At 34.5% G+C, this 12,991-nt stretch overlaps 1 long non-coding RNA gene across 1 annotated transcript; it reads right to left on the minus strand.

Annotated features, from left to right (window-relative positions):
- Window positions 1-10: 10 nt before the first annotated feature.
- LOC132179873 (uncharacterized) lies at window positions 11-3,341 on the minus strand. Its single transcript, XR_009439978.1, has 6 exons — window positions 3,269-3,341; window positions 3,087-3,194; window positions 1,483-1,694; window positions 1,306-1,357; window positions 803-896; window positions 11-83 (listed from the first exon to the last, which is right to left on the minus strand). It is a non-coding gene; the product is annotated as an uncharacterized LOC132179873 (long non-coding RNA).
- Window positions 3,342-12,991: the final 9,650 nt, after the last annotated feature.

A 12,991-nucleotide genomic window follows, 5' to 3' on the forward strand; every position in this document is an offset into this window, starting at 1 on the left:
AGAGAGAGAACGGTACCTCCAATTATTGCAGAAATATTGGTCAAAAAGTGTAAAAAAGGAACACGCTCCTCCTTGAAAGTCACCTGCAATATAAAAGGTACGTAAAAGATGATCTGGAATATTATGATGCATCTGATTTTCGAGTTTATCTCAGTAACATAATAATAGCCCCTTATTTTATCTATCCAGAAGTGCAACTGTATGATTACTTCTGCGTTTGGCTTGTTGGAGTACACCATTATATATATCTTAATGTTACTGGCCTTTCCATATTAGGCTAGTGGTATTAGGTTTATGTATTAGGTTTATATTATGTTAGCATTAGTCGGCTAACCCTAGACTTATTACGTTATGATATTATTCCAATAAGAGTTGTTGACTTAGTCCTAACTCTCTTATGTAATATATAATGAATCCTCCATTTAAAGGGGTTATGCTATGAATAAAGGCATGAAAAGTAGTAATCTCAAACCTTGTGTTTAAAAGGTTTAGGTTCCTTTAAAACCTAATTTATCCCGTTATGAACTTAAGTTCGTAACACTTAATCTTCCTCAGTTTTCCTGAATCCACAGATTTTTCTCCTTGTTGGTCCTTATCCATGTTCGACTATCTCATGAGTGGAGATGCAGCTATGATAATGTGCATTATAATTTTTCTTTCGAAAGGAAACAAAACTAAACATGTGAAAATGGAAAAAGAAACATAATCTTTCATCAATGACGCCTAAACCACTCCAATAATCATGACAGACTCCAAAATCACACTTTCAAATACCCTATTAGCTGTGAACAAATATACGAACCTTAACTGGAGAAATGTCATAAAAGAAGAAAATTCCTGGAAGAGACAAAAAAGTAACCCGATTCGGAACTCCAAAAATGCTCTGTCACGGAATACTGCACAAAACCATTGATGGTGCATCTCAGGCATATAGTAGATCTAATCAATAAAATAAAAGAACAAGATTTTGTTATCTTCAATTTACCTGATTTGACTGATAAAACAACACCATTCCTTAAATGAGTTAAGCACACGATGATTTTATAAAAAACTCCATAGACAATTTAGATACAATGTGTTACAGCAGCCCAAGATCTACAATCATCATAAATCTTTCCGATATTGATTGTTTGTTCTTGCATTTAATTCAAATATTAAATTTATATCACTGCTTAGTTTTCGATCACAATATAAACATCAAAATTAATAAACGAAAAAAAGAAATTTCTATACATAGGAAAAGATCATTCAGCATTTGTTTATGAAACCTCAAAGACAGAAACATAACAATAACATAATACCAACCTTGATGAAATATTGGTGCATACCATTTGGTGTTTCATGTACCCATTACACCCTACAAGGCGTTGAGAAGTGAAAAATGTAAATAACATATTCATTATATCGAACAAATTTTGATTTAAGGGTTGCTTACTTATCTAAAAAACAAAAAACTAAAAAAACTATTTAATAGATGCTTACCACTCTGTTCTTGGCAAGCAACCAAAACAGAGCTTCTCCTAAATCTTTCACATTTGGCCGCTGAAAGCTTTTCGCAAGTGCAAAATCAAACATTCCAGCAACTTTATTTACTTCAATCGATCCATAAATATTACATCCTTCACCTTCCTTTCCTTTTATCTTTTGGATAAAACCTTCTCAAAGCCTTTAGATGACACTAAAAGTGCAGTACACTGCACACAAGTTATGAGTCATCACACATTTTTGAAGTTCAGGAAAATTGCTTCATGAGCTTATTTAGAGTTTAACTAGCCAACTGGAATAGGCTTTTAGCAGACTAGCAGGCCCGTTTTGCTTTGGATGAATTTTTGGATGCTAGATGTGCATCACAAAAGTAATAGAAAAAGGGATTAACAGAAGATTTTTTTTAAAAAAAAAAAAATTACATTTTAATAAGTAAACAAGATATCATTGAAAATGGTTAAGAAAATCAACAAACTAAGAAAGGGTGCGTTTGGGAGTGCGTTTTTTAAAAAATAATCTGCGATTTTAAACCAAATCGCAATTTTCTGGTGTTTGGTATTGCGATTTTAAAAACGTAAATTTTAAAATCGCAAAAAAATCTGCGATTTTCATAAGCTGATTAGATGGTGCTTATTTGAAAAAGTGCGAATTTAAAACAAAATCACGATTTCTATTTAAAAGATATTTGGCGCAATAGTTACCTTTTTTAGAGCGGGAATGAAAAAAATACCAAAAATACCCACCTAAAATATATTTAAACCCTTCTTTTCTCTCTTTTTTTTTTCTTCATCATCTCTGTCTCATTCATCGTTATTGGTAATTTGGTCATGAAACCGCAATTATATGCTAATGTTATCCAAACACTCAATTGATAAAAAAAAGTACTTTTTAGCATGTTTTACCAAATGCCTGTGCGGTTTTAAAAAGTAGCGATTTTAAAAACGCAATTTTTAGAAACGCAATTTTTAAAATCGCACTTATTAAAATCGCACTCCCAAACGGGCCCAAAATAATGGATTTGTATCCCCTCAAATTTTCTAAAATATGAGATTCTCAAATTTTAAAATCTGAGCACTTTATGAAAATTAAAATAACACACAAATCTCTTCATTTATTTGGATTGTTAGATATAAATTATGTAATAGAGGGTTTCAAATTTTAAAATTTGAGAATCTCATATTTAAAAAAATTTCGAGGGGATGTTGATCCGAAATTAAGATGCAGAGCAGTTGCCCAGTCAAAAGAAATTTGAAAAAAAAAAAAAAACACTCTACTTCTACCATCAAAACTAAGCACACTGCTGTATCTCGAGTAATGAGGACTGCCGCACAACCCTTTCGAACAAATAAGAACAAATAATTCAGGCTAATCCAACACGGCCGAAAATAGCATTCCATATGACATTGGCAATATTCTCACATTGGCAATGTCTTTTTGATTGGATATTTCTTTGGGTTCTTAATTAGGTAGATTTTGAGAGGATTGATGAGGGACTGGAAGAGAAAAGGCAAGACGAAATTGTGGGGTTTTGGCCCCAAATTAAAGAGAAGGACGGGTTCAAACTTCAATGGGTATGCGGGCTAAACAAACAGAGTACGTACCATTGATTGTGCCGCGGAGGGTTCGACCCATTGGTTGGGAAGATATCCCTTCCCTTCCATTCCAATATTCCATGCCCATTGCATGGCCGGAAATGACAGAGTAACAACCTGAGAGACAGAGGGACAGAGAGAGTGAAAAACCATGAATAAGAAAACTAGAAGGATGGCGTCACAAAACTAACCTCTGAAAGAGTGGGCCGGCAGTATTGAGAATATGGGATAGATGATGAGGGTTAGAAGAATTGGGAGAAGAGAATAATAGAAATATAGTGGAAATAATGAAAAGAATCATACTTAACATTTCAATATTATTTTTAGAATAATATCTGAATTTTACTTTTTTTCCAAGTATATATCTGTTAATGTTAATGTAATTTTTTATTTTTTATTCTTTTTACAAAAAATTTGTTTGGAAAGTATTTTTAGGTCTCTCAAATGCAATTCCCAATCGGCCCACCTCAAACGCAATTTCGGTTTGAGATTGTGTTTGAGGTGCTTAAAAGTACTTTTAACACTCAAAAAATCCATTTGAAAAAAAAAAAAAAAGTACTGATTTAGTAAAAAAATTAAAAGCGCTTTTAAGGGTTCAAAAAGCCTAAAAATGATTAAAAAAACACTTTGGGCAAAGCTTTAAAATGATGCTTTTGTCAAAAAGTGTTTTTTAACTTAAAAACTCAATTTATCAAACGCAATCTCAAACAAACTTTTAGTCTATATACAAAATTATTTACGGGAAGGAAGCTTTGGCAAAAGTTAATTATTATGAGGTAAAAGGAAGCAAATCAATCTTTTTGGGGAAGCACTACTTTAAGTGAAAGCCATTTGTCATTTAATTGTATCTTTATGCTTGCTAAGAAAGGACCTCTAGAATTAGTGAGCACATTTAAAATTACATAACATTTCAAGGATTTGTCAAGTGGTATTAGGATCAATATAGTCGGATGGATTCCCTATTGTTTGTATTTGCTCCAACAAATTAAAAAAAGAAAAAAGAAAAAGGAAAAATCAACGTTAAGGTGTAATAGTATCTTACATGGTAGAAGGAGCGTATAATAATTGATTTCTTTAAGATAAGGAGAAGTCCATAGCCAAAAATAGACCTCTAGTGGTATGGTGATGCCAAAGTAAAAACATATAAGCCGATTGGGTTGTAACCTTATGGTCGGTCTCTTTGTTAAAGTTACTTCTTTCTATAAACTTAAGCTTATGGGATAATTGGTAATTTTAACATACATAGTATCAAAGCCAAAAGTCTCGTTAGTAATTGTTAACATATATTTTCATATTTTTGAGTCTATTTATGAATAGTCCAATCATCTATTTCCAATGGCTAAGTGTACTGGGATAGATAAGGGTTAGAAAATGTTAGCGTTGTGACTTTCAACCTGTCATCAATATATGCGGGCCCTATTGGTTTTTTCTTCTCTTTGTGGGTTTTGGAGATCTCACTCTAAGTTTGACTCATATTTGGTTTTTTTTTTTCCTAGTTTGTCTTGTATTTGGTTTTCGAGATCTACTTGTACTAGGATTTACTTGACCGACTTAGGAGCACTATTTAAAGGCATGTTTAGTCTTTTGTGTTAGTGCCACAAGCTGAATAGCTTCAATTAGAGTGGGACAAAACGTGAGAGAGATATCAAAAGTGTGCAAGGCAGCAAGCACAAAGTGGGAGTGCTGCACAAGGTGTTTTTCTTCTTGGCGTTTTTTGGAGGAGCCAAAAACAAGTGATTAGAAGAAAAAAAAGTGTTGCGGAGTGAGAGAAGAAAATAAAGATCAGCCACTATCAGTTCCAGCAAAAGAATAGTTTGTACATTTGTCTTTTGTATTCTATTTTGAGAATAATCTCTCTTGTGTGATAGTGAGATTTGGGTGTATTGGGGCTTTGAGATCTGAGTGATTTTTTTCTCTACTATTTTTGTACTCCATCTTTTGATAGTGGATTTTTCTTCAGGTCGTCTCCGCCACTGGATGTAGGCTTATTAAGTCGAACCACTTAAATCTTGGTGTCGTGTGTTGATTGCCTAATCTTTGTTATTCTGCATTCTCCTTATTTTTCACATCTGACGGGTCTTGGGAAATAGGATTAATTTCCTAACAACTGGTATCAAAGTTTTTGGTTTGAGTGGGAGCGATGGCAATAGAAGAAGGAAAGATAGGAATCGAAAAATTCAACGGCACAAATTTTGGGTACTGGAAGGTGCAGATTGAAGATATTCTTTATGGGAAGGACCTTTATCAACCTCTTTTGGGAGAACAACCTGACTACATGTATGATAGCGAGTGGGCTCTTGATCGTAAAGCTCTGGCAGTTATCAGGTTATCACTGTCAAAATCAGTTGCGCACAACGTTGTAAAGGAAAAGACCACAGCAGGTCTAATGGCAGCTTTGTCAAGCATGTATGAGAAGCCGTCGGCTAACAACAAGGTGCATCTGATGAAGAAATTGTTCAACCTAAAGATGGCGGAAGGGGCTTCGGTGGCACAACATCTCAATGAGTTCAACACTATCACAAATCAATTGTCCTCGGTGGAAATTGATTTTGATGATGAGGTTCGCGCATTGATCGTTTTGGCTTTTTCTCCAAATAGCTGAGAAGCCGTGAGGATGGCTGTGAGTATCTCTATAGGAAAGAGTAAACTAAGCTATGAAGACGTCAGGAATTTGATTCTTAGTGAAGAGGTTCGTAGAAGAGATGCGGGTGAAGCCTCTTGTTCTGGTGTTGCTTTAAACCTCGAGACTTGGGGCAGAGGACAAGACAGAAACTCTGGTCAAGGCAGATCAAATTCTAGAAAAGAGAGAAGTAAATCCAGATTCGAACAACAACCTAAGTGTTGGAACTACGGCAAGACAAGCCACTTCAAGAAGAATTGTAGAGAGCTAAAGAAGAAGACTGACAACGACACTGCAAATGTTGTGGTAACAGAGGAAGTGCACGATGTCCTACTTCTATCTGTTGAGAGTCCTCTTGATTCTTGGGTCTTGGACTCATGAGCTTCTTTTCATACCACACTGATCCAAGAAGTTTTCAACAATTATGTAGCTGGAGATTCTGGGAAAGTGTATTTGGTTGATGGAATGGCGCTAGATGTTGTGGGTCTAGGCGATGTTCGCATTAGAGTTCACATTAACTCGGTATGGAAGCTGTAAAAGGTCAGGCATGTTCCAAAGCTGAAGAAGAATCTAATTTCAGTGGGACAGCTTGATGAGGAAGGGCATTCAATTCATTTACACAATGGAAAGTGGAAGGTGAGCAAGGGAGCCAGAATTTTGGCTCGTGATTATAAGACAGATACTCTCTATATGACCACGAACAACAAGGATACAGTTGCTGTTGCAGATACGGGTACTGACTAAAAACTATGGCACATAAGGCTTGGGCACATGAACGAGAAAGGGATGAAGGTACTTATGTCAAAGGGGAAACTACGGGAGTTGAAGTTAGTTGAGTCTGATTTGTGTGAAAGCTGCATCCTAGGGAAGCAGAAGAAGGTGAGTTTCGTGAAAGTTGACAAAGCACCTAAGCTTGGAAAGCTGGAGCTAGTACACCTAGATTTGTGGGGTCCCGCACCAGTGACATCTCTTGGAGGCTCGCGGTATTACATCACATTTATTGATGACTCAAGCAGGAAGGTATGGGCTTATTTCTTGAAAAGCAAATTTGATGTATTTGAGACTTTTAAGAAATGGAAGGCCATAGTTGAGACTGAAACTGGCTTGAAGCTCAAGTGTTTGAGATCAGACAAGGGACGAGAATACGAAGATAGGGTGTTTAAATAGTTTTGTGCAGTGAATGGGATTAGAATGGAGAAAACTATCCCGGGAATACCATAGCAGAATGGTGTGGTTGAGCGCATGAACATGACCCTCAATGAGCGTGCTAGGAGTATGATGTTGCATTTTGCGTTACGAAAGACTTTCTGGGCTGATGCAGTGCTATACCTGATAAATAGGGGGCCTTCCGTTCCCCTGAGCCATAGACTACCAGGAGAAGTTTGGAGCGAAAAAAAGGTAAATCTTTCACATGTGAAAGTTTTTGGTTGTGCTTCGTATGTCCATGTTGAGTTTGATGCTCAGAGTAAACTAGATGGTAAATCTAGTAAGTGTTACTTCATTGGATATGGAGATGAGGCCTTCAGTTATCAATTTTGGGATGATCAAAATCGGAAAATCATTAGAAGTCGGAATGTGACTTTTAATGAGTGTGCTATGTACAAGGATGGGTCAAGTGTAGAACATGAAGTTACAGAGCAAGAACCGAAAAGGTCTAAGTTTGTTAACTTAGATGATCTTTCTGAAAGTACAGTGCAGAAAGAGAAACAATTCGTGGAGGTGGAACTTGATTTACAGTGTTCACTCACGGATGAATGTGATGACGGAGAATCTTCAAGAGACTCACAGCACCGGGAAGAGTCTTATTCTATAGCAAGAGGAAAAGAGAAATGTGATCAAAAAGCAACAAAGAGATATGGCTTTGAGGATATGGTTTCATTTGCTTTCCTATTCTCATATTTAGATTCTTGAATACGGCATAAGATGTATTGCAATTTAATTAATAAATGTTTTTTAGGGATCCCCGAGGCTCTAGAAGTTGCTCAAAGATTTGGCATCAACATAATTCCAGGTGTTGAAATCAATACAATATTTTCCCCTAGGTAATTTCTCTAGAGTTCCTGGGTTAGGAGGCATATGTATGCATGCATACATACACATACATACATAAATACATACATATGTGTGTGCGTGCGTGTACTTGTTGTTCTTAGTAGTTGCTTGGCGAAAGCTGTGTAATTTTGATTTTCTTTCGTAGATCAAAATTACACAGCTTTTCATCCCTTTTTTCTTCGCAAATTTGACAATAATATTCTCCGGAGTTGTCTTCAGCAGCGTAAGTGAGATATAGGAGATGTGTGTCGTGTCTATGCCTGGTTACTAGTGGAAGAGTAGCACATTTAATGCACAAGTGGAACTCACAAGTAGTGCAATCAAATGTTTGAGTTAAAAGAGGTAAATCACAAGCATTGCACTTTGGTTGATCAACTTTACCTAGGAAGAGGTAGTGTAGGTGACCTTTATGTTTAAAGACTTCTGGAATTAAAATACATTGAGCATCAAATATTCTACTTCTAGACGAACACACAACACATCTGTAGCTGAAGCCACTTCGAACTCGATTGCAAGCCATACATCTGAACCATTTCATATTGGAATCTACATTACGTAGGGTGAGCGGGTGTTGGTGATGTAATCCTCTTATAACCTTTTGGGGTAGTTTAGTACATCTTATATGGAGGGAAAACTCGCACTGCTCACAGTTGTAAAACGGGGGCAACACTATAAATTGCATACACCCCTCACAGCTCTTAACATTCAGAAGCTCTTCATTTTTAAGGATTAATTTATGTTGTGGATGACTCGAATGTTCGATCTCTTGAGGGGTTGCTTTTTCATCATCTTTTATATCGTTGCCCTCAACCAAATGAGTAGCATAGTCAACGGAATCACTAGTCTCACTCACGATCCTAATCCAATATGCACACCGTAAGGGGGCAATGTAGTCACACTTCTGATCATCACAACAGTAAGCCGCATACTTTGTATCTACATTTTCATAACAGACTTCACACTTATGCTTTTTGACTTGACTAAGAGAGAAGGTGCAAGTGAGGGAGTGACCATGTCCTCTAATTTTGATGGTGCCTAGAAATCTAACACATTTAGAGTGAATCAGAAGTCGATAGTTGCTACATAGATAGGCAATTTCAGTGCGTTTCACACCACACACTTGGCAAGTGAACTCAATCAAATCCTGAGTGGAGATGAATGAGTGTGGGTTACAATTGTCAGCACTAATATTTCGCCAAAGAGAAGCACATCTAGCGTGGAGCTTATAATTACATGTGCAACATTTGTAAAAGAAGCATCTACTGAAAACTTTACCACAAGCACCGCAACAATATTGAGTCTCGTTTGGCGCTTTGAGACGAAATTCATGGTTTGGGATGTGCAGAGGGTGTTTTGGTGTATGGTAGGGTAATTGTGCACATGGTTGATGAATGAGGAAGGTGCAGTTGGGGAAGCAGCATTTGTAATAAAAGGTAGGCCCATTATTATTAATGTTGTCGTTGTTACCTAACATTAACAAAGACGATACCGGTTCGTCGCACAATGAGCAAACTACTACTTTCTTCTCATCTCCATTCTTCTCCACCTCTTTCATGGATATCAAGTGATGTCTATTCCACAAATAATGTGATTGGTTGTGATCTGTTGGCTCGGAACATGATTCATGAATTAAAAAACCGCAATAATGTTCCTCGCATTCGTAGCTGCGACTTCCACTTACTGACTTTTTGCAAAGCCGGCAGTTTCCATCACTTTCCAGCTTATCTATGAGCTGCAAGTGATGCCATAACCTTCCTGCCATCTTACTTACTCTTTGCTAATTAAGACACAGTCACAGAGGAACAAAACCCAAAGAGTGGGGTTAGCATTCAGATATATATATTGTGATATATATATATAGGATGATGATAGGTAGAGCAGAGTTTGAAGACATTTCAAAATTAATCTGCTAATTAATATATAATTTGTAATTGGGTCTGATCATGAATGAATGAAGTCAAATTAAAATATAAGATTTTCAAAGATCAGAATTTGCACTTAAATTAATTTTAATTATCAAACCTTTATATATCCTCTTGAAGACCAAAAAATTAATTAGATGGCATTTACGTAAATTTGGGTAGGGAAAGATTAGTTCAAATCCACAAAGTGATTTAATTAAGAATCCAAGTAAGCTACCACAATTATATATTGAAGTGATCGATTTCAAAAGGATCTCCTTTTGTATATATGGTGTCAAATTAAAGGAGATTATATATATTGCTGATTTTTGGAATCTTTTTCATAAATCATAAAATTGTTAATTAAATATAATGGAGAGATCGAGAAGTGCATATATATATATATATATATATATATATATAACAAAGGCATTTTTATGATGCTCTTTAATTCGAATTTACCATTCAAAGTTCAAACAGATGCGGATCGAGGATATAAAGGTAATTAGGGTTTTTTATATTATTAATATTATTTTTGTGAGGATTAACTCTTTTTTTTTTTTTTTATAGGTATTTTCATAAACATTGTCAAGGATAAAGAATTGTGAGATAGATAGATATACAGATCGAAAAGCATGTTTTGGACTTCTTATTATCAATGATTAATCACGTACACGTACGATCAAATGGAACAATAATAGCTAGGTACGTACTATAAAAATTATAAACTTTTTAGCTTTTAAGAATTACATGTTAAATATCAATAGCAAATTAGCAATAGAAAAGAGGGTAACAGAGGAAAGAAATGAGAGAGGGAGAGAGAGTGTACGTGTAGTACCTGTTATACAACTTCAAGCTTGTTGTGCCTTCTTTCTCCTTAAATTATCAAACAAATCTTTTTTTTCTCCTTTGGCAAGACAAAATACAAATCACAAAGATGATTTACAAAGGACGATTTGGTAGAAGAAAAAAAACAATATTGCTATGCTTCCAAAACTCGTGTGATTGACATGATTTATAATGAACATAATTATTCCCTTCTTTTTTTTTTTTTTTTTTTCTTTACTCTTCAAACATTCTTTTCTTCAGGTGCAGGTTTCTCTATTCTCTTAAATTTGTCCTTTCCTTCATCTCCAAATCTTCCTTTCTTTTCTTCTTCATTAATTTTTTTTTTTCTCCTATATGTACATATATAGTACTTTATTCTCTTACTCTTATCTTTTTCTTTTTCTCAACAACTTTGTTTCTTGCAAGTTTAGATAGTAAATTTAGCTTATAATACTTTTATAAGTTAAAAACAAAAAACTCCTCAAAACACATTAACAAACAAAGCTATTATTTCTTTTTGTACATGCTCATTTATTGTCTTGTTTTATCCTTTTCTTCGCCTTTATATCCTTGGTTTTTTTGATTCCTCCTTTTCTTTTCTTTTTATACGTGCTCCTTGATTCTTTTTTTTTTTTTTTTTAATATCCACTCCCTCTTTTCTAGCAATCTTAGATATCTATTGCAAGCCTCACCAAGTTAGCACCAATATTCAAGTTCATCATTATCATTGAGTACTAGGCCTAACTATCATAGAGATGGTTTATAATGGATAAAACTTCTAATTTCATGCATGAATAAAAATAAAAAATAAAAAATAAAAAATAAAGGATTTTTGGGGAAACATCCTGCTAAAATTTGATCTCAACCAACCTCTTATTGTAAGTTGGGTTTTCTTGACAATGTTAAAGTATATTCATACTCATTTGACCCACGCTTTTCAAGTGGATCTTAATGTGTGGCTTACGATTGTTAGCACTAATTTTATTTTTTTCAAAGATCAGAATTTGCACAGCACTTAATTACAAACCTTTATCCTCTTGAAGACCAAAAAATTGAGAAGGGTTATATATTCAAAGTTGAAACCTTTAATTTTAAATAATGCAAGGAAATTGACTTTTAACTTATCCTCGAAATTCTATTGCACATAAGTTGGCTCATGTGCATTATTTATCTATCTTGTAGCCCATGATTGGTTTTTTTATAATAGCATCTGTTATACAATTTCAAGCTTGTCGTGTCCTTTTTTCTCCTTTGGTGAAAGAAAATACAAATCTATTGTGCCTTCTAACTATCACAAAGATGGTTTACAAAGGATGATTCGGTAGAAAATATGATTATTCCTAATCTTCCAAAACTGTGATTAATAATGAACATAATTATTCCTTTCTTTCTTCCTTTTTCTCCAAACTTTTTTTTCTTTGAGTGCATGTTATCTATTCTCTTTCTTTGTTCCTTTCTTCATCTCCAAATCTTCTTTTCTTTTCTTCTTCATCATTATTTTTTTCTTGTTTTGCGTACTTAGGCCTTTATTCTCTTACTTACTTTTGTTTTTTTTTTCCTCCCCCAAAACTTCATTTCTTGCAAGTTCATCTATTTATTACAAGACTCACAAAGTTAAAATCCAATATTGAAGTTCATCACCCATGAGTATTCGGCCTAACTATCAGTAAGATGGTTTACAAATAATGAAATTTCTACTTTGGTAGACAAAACAAATATTTGATATGCCCCCCAAAACGATGAAAGAAACGGGTTGCAATGAACCTATTTTTTTCTCTCTTTTTTTCCTTTTGTCTCTAAAGCTTTGACTTTGTTTGTTAAAATTTTTATTCTTCTAAAAACCAAAATGTTAAGAAACAACCTCAACTTAAAACACTCTTAAAAACACAAAAAAGGTTTTCACCTTAATGTCGCATCAGAATACTTTTTTAAACCAAAAATAAAAAACCATCCTCTAAAAACTCATTAACAAACAGTGCTATAATTTCATTTTGTACGTGCTCCTTTATTCTCTTGCTTTGTTCTTTCCTTCTTCTCTTCATCTTCTTTTCCTTTCTTCTCCCTACTTTTAAAAAAATTATTTTTGCATGCTTATTTATTCTCTTGCTTTATCTCTTTAATAATCTCCACACCTTTTCTTGTGAACCTAGATATCTATGGGAAGCCTCACCAAAGTTACCATCAATCTTATAGTTTATCATCTTTGACTACTAGGCCTAATTATCACAGAGATGGTTTAGGATAAAATTTCAACTTTCGTGAAAAAAAAAAAAAAAAAAAACTTTGCAACGCTCCAAAAGAATATATGACAAAAGTGAGTTATAGCAAACATAACGTTACAAATGGCCATAGGAAATAAGTGCAAGGGTAAAAATATTATGAGGAGGCAATAACAGCTCAACATTGAAAAAAAGCATTTGGTATTTAGTCATTCTTGTTTTTTCTTAACGTTGTCATTCATTTATCTTTCATAAGTTGGTGTTATTATTATCTTTAATTTCGCATCATTCATC

Source organism: Corylus avellana, chromosome ca4, assembly GCF_901000735.1.
Source record: "Corylus avellana chromosome ca4, CavTom2PMs-1.0".
Taxonomy (NCBI): domain Eukaryota; kingdom Viridiplantae; phylum Streptophyta; class Magnoliopsida; order Fagales; family Betulaceae; genus Corylus; species Corylus avellana.